The following is a 6,579-nucleotide window of genomic DNA, read 5'->3' as shown; positions in this document are numbered from 1 at the left end:
GGCAAGAGGGTGGGTCGTGGAATGAACATGAGCAACACATCTTGAAGAACAAAAGATACGGAAAGGTTAGTAACCGTTTTTTTTCTTTTCTTTTTTTAGTGCTTGCTCATGTCTATTCCACATTAGGTGACCCTCAAGCAGTACCCAAGAAGGTGGGCTTGGAGTTCAGGGACATGCGGATTGCAACACTGCTCTCCGAAACCTGGCATCATCTCGCGCCTGCTGGGTGTTGGTGTACTGTGAGAAGAAAGTATGCACTGATGACCAGGTTGCTGCTCTGTGGATGTCTTGGATCAGGACCTGGGCCAAAAATGCTGCTGATGAATTCTGAGCATCACTGTCCTTAGCCAGAATTGCTCCACCAAAACTACTGTTGTGTAGCATATTGTGTGCTGATTTGTTGCTGCCTTCCATCCCTGAGATGTGCTGTGCTAGAAGTGTATACTTTGTGACGTGCTTCAGGATCTTTTGGAATAAAAGGAACTCTCGCTTTCTCTCTCTCTCCCCCTTCCTCTGTCTTCATTTAATTATAATATATAAACTATTATGGGCAGAGGGCAGCGGATGAGTAGATTTCTTCTCAGGGTTGAAAGAATGTTTTTGAATGATTGCTGACATTTCTGCAACCATAGTGTCAGCTGAAGCATGGATCAACACTTGACGCAAGCATCAACTCATGATCAACACTTCATCACAGTGGGATTCAGGGACACAATCCTTCCTCCACTCATTAGTGTCTCAAGCAGGATTCTTCAAAGACTAATATCATGTCCATGAGCAGATCCAAAGCAAGGAACGTTCAGAAGCCAGTGAACCTGCGAGAGTGTTTTCAGTGCAGGTCAGAGTTCCAGCATAGTGCACAGAGGGTCAAAACAGGGGGATAGTACTTCCTCCACTGTATTCCTATCTCCTAACTGTATGAGATTCAGACTCTTTGTTCTCCCACCTGAAGTCCCTCTCTACACCTATCTACACCTTATCGCTAGTCTTCTCTTACTCCCCAGCTTTTGGCCTACTGTGCTCTCCAGGGGTCCCATCCAACTCCTAATGGAGATAATGAGTTTTTCCACTGATTTTAATGCAATCAGATTGGGCTCCTAGTCTTCTCCTACAAGCAATTCCAAATTTTGTTCACACTGCCCTCTCCCACCATAATAACTTCCTTGACATTTTATCCCACCCTCAAGAGTCACTGCTGGTGATTAGCATTCCCATCTTTGGCTTCCACTTCTGCAATCTTTGTCCGATTTTGTTCCCTTGATCCTAAATCTATTATAACTAGGGCCCTACCAAACTCATGGTCCATTTTGGTCAATTTCACGGTCATAGGATTTTTAAAATTGTAAATTTCATGATTGCAGCTATTTAAATCTCAAATTTCATGGTGGGCGTTGTAATTTTAGGGGTCCTGACCCAAAAAGGAGTTGTGGGGAGGTTGCAAGGTTATAGTAGGGAGGGTTGCAGTCCTGCTACCCTTACTTCTGCACTGCTGCTGGCGGCGGCTCTGCCTTCAGAGCTGAGCTCCCGGCCAGCAGCCACTGCTCTCCAGCTGCCCAGCTCTGAAGGCAGCGCCGCCACCAGCAGCAGCACAGAAGTAGGGATGGCATGGTATGGTATTGCCATCCTTCTGCACTGCTGCTGGCAGGACACTGCCTTCAAAGCTGGGTGCCTGGCTAACAGTTGCTGCTCTCCAGACGCCCAGATCTGAAAGGAGCACAGACATAAGGGTGGGAATACCACAACCCCCCTAAAATAACCTTGCGGCCCCCCCTGCAACTCTCTTTTGGGTCAGGACCCCCAATTTGAGAAACTCTGGTCTCTCCTGTGAAATCTGTGTAGCATACGGTAAAAGCCCACAAAAGACCAGATTTCAGTGTGAGACCAGATTTCACGGTCTGTGAGACATTTTTCATGGCCATGAATTTGGTAGGGCCCTAATTACAACAACATAACTGACAATATCTTTTCACGGTTTACACAGTGCATTGGTATTTAAGAACAAAACAGGAACTAACCAGATGTGTGTGTGTAATATACACAAAACATGATCTCACCGTTGTAACTTTCATCCTTTCTCAGACCTGCACAACACTTTGGATGTTACCATCCTTTGCTGTGCTATGTCTGAATCAGAGTGTAAGCTCCTCCAGGCAGGGTCCTGTCCTGGAAAGCAACATTTCTGACACTTGACAAATAATTCATAAGAGTGAACGCAAATTATGACCATTGAGTTGCACCTATATTACAGGTGAGAGATCAAAGGAAAGAAGACAATGGAGGTTTGAGACGTGTGGCTTTGTATCAGGAACACCACTTCAATCCTGCTGTGGTTATTGACACTAACAGGGTAACTTTGGAATCCAGGTGGAGGTACTGAATTACAAATACAGGGGGTTTCCTATACAGCACCTTGCAACAAAACGACAATTCAGTGGGAATGAGGAAGCAAAGGCCTGAGTGAATCCTGACATTTACCATTTCAGTGTCTTTCATCTTAATGTGTTTATTGTGCTTTTTACCCTTCACTTGTCTGTGTCTCCGTGTTATTTATTTTTCATTGAGTGAAATAGGAAGTGCTGCTACTGAGCTGCTGTGAATGAAGCTATCACCACCATCAAGCTAGACTGTTCTAGATTCCTGCACTGAGCTATCAAATTAGCAGACCCACTTTCCCCCCGCCCCACACACAGTGAAATGTGCATAACTAAGGAAAACTCTCAGCAAATATATTATCAGTTAGTATAAATTAGAGGTGGACATTGGTGGGACACAAAGCATAGTCCAAACCTAAAGAGGGACGAGTGTGCGACAGAGGGCATAGTGAAACAGAGACTTCTTCGGTGTCTGAAAAGTGAGAGATTGTGAGAAAAATAATATCTCAAATGATCAGGAATCATAACAGATGTCTCATTAATGAGCAAGAAGGAAAATCTATCTGGGAGAAAGGAAAGAGATGGCATCATGCTGTGTTGCAGCCAAGCACCAGGTAAGGAAAGGCTACTGCTGAGAAATGGACACAAGGATCAAACTCAAGACCTATTCTGGATGGATCTTGCCTCATTCTGATCAATATCTGGATGCTCTGTCTCTTTTTGTATCAGAGGGGAAGCCGTGTTAGTCTGGATCTGTAAAAAGCAACAAAGAGTCCTGTGGCACCTTATAGAGTAGCAGAAGCAGGACCGGCTCCAGGCACCAGCCCACCAAGCATCTGCTTGGGGCGGCACCTGGAGGGGGGCGGCGCGGCGCTCCAGCCCGAGAGCGGGGCCGTGACTGGGCTCGCCGCCCTCCGCCCGGCGCGCCGGCCGCCGGGCAGAGCGCGGCGGCGGGAGCGCCCCCCGGACGCCGGCGAGCCCAGTCACGGCCCCGCTCTCGGGCTGGAGCGCCGCGCTCGGCGCCCTCCCCTGCCGCGCTCCCCGCTGGGGGCGGGGGGCAGCAGGAGGCTTTTTTGCCTGGGGCGGCAAAAAAGCCAGAGCCGGCCCTGAACAGAAGTATTGGAGCATAAGCTTTTGTGGGTGAATACCCACTGTGTCTGACGAAGTGGGTATTCACCTACGAAAGCTTATGTCTCTTTTTGGTTTGTCATGGCAGCAAAGTCTCATAACTGAATCATACCATTTTAAATTGTCCTCTCCTCTTTTGCTGTAGTGTTCTGGGAGTGACCATATGGCTAAATAGTCAGGAAATGACATCACAAAATGGCAACACCCTGCAATTTGGGCAACATCTAGGCAAGTAAAGGATTTTCTTTAAAACATGTAGCATAGTAGGAAAATGGGACATTTGAAGAGAGTCCTTTCCTATGTTAAGACTTCTGTTTAAGAGCTATAGGAGAAAGGAAGCAATGCCTTTGCACCATGTAGTAATAAAACTGCTTATTATACTATGTACATTAATTGTGCAAGAGCTGTTTAGTACAGTGTAATCTAGACTTTTTAGTGTCATTTCACTTTCTCAGAGTCATTTTTATTGCCCTTTCAAGGCCTTTACTGCTTGAACAAATCTACTTGGCGTCCATCTAAGTTGTTCCACTACTTGACTATACTGATTCAAGAAAAAAGACTTGAGCCCTCCTCATCCAGCAAAGGAAAAACAGGGATTATGCAACAGAGCCATCCCCGGGGTAGACTTGAGTCAGATACAGCGTGAACTTTACTCACTGCTGACAATTGGCTGAGGGTGCAACGCTGGTGGCACTAGGCTCTCTTGAGATGATCACACACTGAAATGAGCAGCCCACAGAACCAGCGGATCTTTTTGGTCCTTCTATTTTCTGCCTATGGAAGTTTCATCCAAGAGGGAAACACAAACCAGCAGGAGATTTACCTTCCCCTTCAAAAATCCTTCGCACCTTAATTGACACCTCCCCTGCCACACACTCCCTGCTTATTTATGGAAACAAATATAGGTTTATCAAAAAGCTATTTCGAAACATGACAAATATTTTTTAAAACCAGCGGTGAACCCTGTGACCATTGGATGTTGCTGTTGCTCTAGCTGAAGCTGAAACAGCATCTCTCTGACGAAGGAGCAGGGGAGACAGAACATACCGAATCATTTTCGCTCATGTTGCAAACTCTGCATTCAAGTAGCCCTGGTCTTAACATTTATTAGCCACTCACATTTGTAAAGATGTTTCATGAAAAAGAGTTCACTTTTCATTGGGGTCACCTCATCAGAATAAAGCATTTTGAGTTAACATAGATGCTTTTTGTACAGATTGCTTGGGAATTTATTTGCCATAGAAAACTGAAAATTGCAATCTTAAAACCAACTAGAAAGACAAAGCCTTGTCTGCACAAAACACAGTTCCACAGACTTAAAAGCCTGACTTCATAAGAATTCACAGCAAGCAACTGTTCAGAACAAGCATTTGGTTTATTACTACATAAAGTGTACCTAATTCCATTACTGAGGAGGTGAAAGAAAATAAAGGTGGGGAAAGTCTCACTAATTCTATGGCACAGATTGAGTCAGGTAAAGCAGAAGTGACTATAACACAGGGGTAGGCAACCAAAGGCGGCACGCGAGCTGATTTTCAGTGGCACTCACACTGCCTGGGTCCTGGCCACTGGTCTGGGGGGCTCTGCATTTTAATTTAATTTTAAATGAAGCTTCTTAAACATTTTAAAAACCTTATTTACTTTACATACAACAATAGTTTAGTTATATATTATAGACTTATAGAAAGAGACCTTCTAAAAAGGTTAAAATGTATTACTGGCACACAAAACCTTAAATTAGAGTGAATAAATGAAGGCTCGGCCCACCACTTCTGAAAGGTTGTCGACCCCTGCTGTAGCAGGACAACAGAGACTATGAGGAGTCTACAGGCTCCTTGAATTACTGAAATAAGTGATGGAGGAAAAATCACATAGACCATTTCATCTCTCCCCTGTCGAGCACAGGCTGTTTTCTAGTTGCTTTAAGAGTTTCAAGGGAGATTCCATAGCTTGATAAAACTTACAGTCAAAAAGTCTTCCAGATACTCAGCCTAATCTTCCCCTTATCTGACTTTCCTGCCATTAATCCTGTTTATATGTGTGACATGAAAGAGGGATTATGGATCTCTTCAGGTGTCAGGACTCTGAGAAATTTACAAGGCTTCTCCCCAGCAATGGATGCTGATTCCAGGCATCTTTATGATGGAATCCAAACTATTTCAAGACAGGAAGCCCTCTATGAAGGTGGTGTATACAGTGGTTCTGATTGGCGTTCGCCTGGAATCCACATAAAAAATAATGCCAGATTGTGTCCTTGCCCCTCTCTCCCCCCATTCTGCAGAGGACAGCCCTCAACATCCATGACATTTGTCCCCTTGGTGATGTCCTCTCTTAAATAATCTGGGATCCACATATCCTCCTCCTCTGTCCCTGCATAATTTACCTGGATGAGATAATATATCAAATGGACTGAGGTAGGACTGTATTATCAAGGTACATATGAAAAGCAGCAGCAGCACTGCCTTCTTTTGTACAGTATTTTAGCATGAGTATGGGTATTAATGAGTATTAATGCACTCACTGAAGGCCCCTTGGGCCAGAACTACTGTAATTCTCTCTAAAGCTGGTAGCTCCAACACTGCAGTGAGGGGTCAATCAGGCATCCTCAGTTCAAAACTAGGTGAGAGTCACCAGACCATAATAGTAAACAGACCATAATACTAACACTTGTTATGCAACAATTTTGACAGCCAGATTTAGCAGTTGTGATTGGACTACAAGTATGGACCAATCAGAGGGGGCTTAAAGGAGATTGGAAGATAAAATATGCTAATATAGGATTGGGAAACAAGCCAATCTGAAAGGGTCTAGTGCAGGGATCGACAACCTTTCAGAAGTGGTGTGCCGAGCCTTCATTTATTCACTCTAATTTAAGGTTTCGTGTGCCAGTAATACATTTTAACGTTTTTAGAAGGTCTCTTTCTATAAGTCTATAATATATAACTAAACTATTGTTGTATGTAAAGTAAATAAGGTTTTTAAAATGTTTAAGAAGCTTCATTTAAAATTAAATTAAAATGCAGAGCCCCCCGGACCGGTGGCCAGGACCGGGCAGTGTGAGTGCCACTGAAAATCAGCT

This window comes from Terrapene carolina, unplaced genomic scaffold (assembly GCF_002925995.2).
Source record: "Terrapene carolina triunguis isolate 2854851 unplaced genomic scaffold, T_m_triunguis-2.0 Scaffold68, whole genome shotgun sequence".
In the NCBI taxonomy this organism is placed as follows: domain Eukaryota; kingdom Metazoa; phylum Chordata; order Testudines; family Emydidae; genus Terrapene; species Terrapene triunguis.
This window is presented reverse-complemented; position numbering follows the sequence as displayed.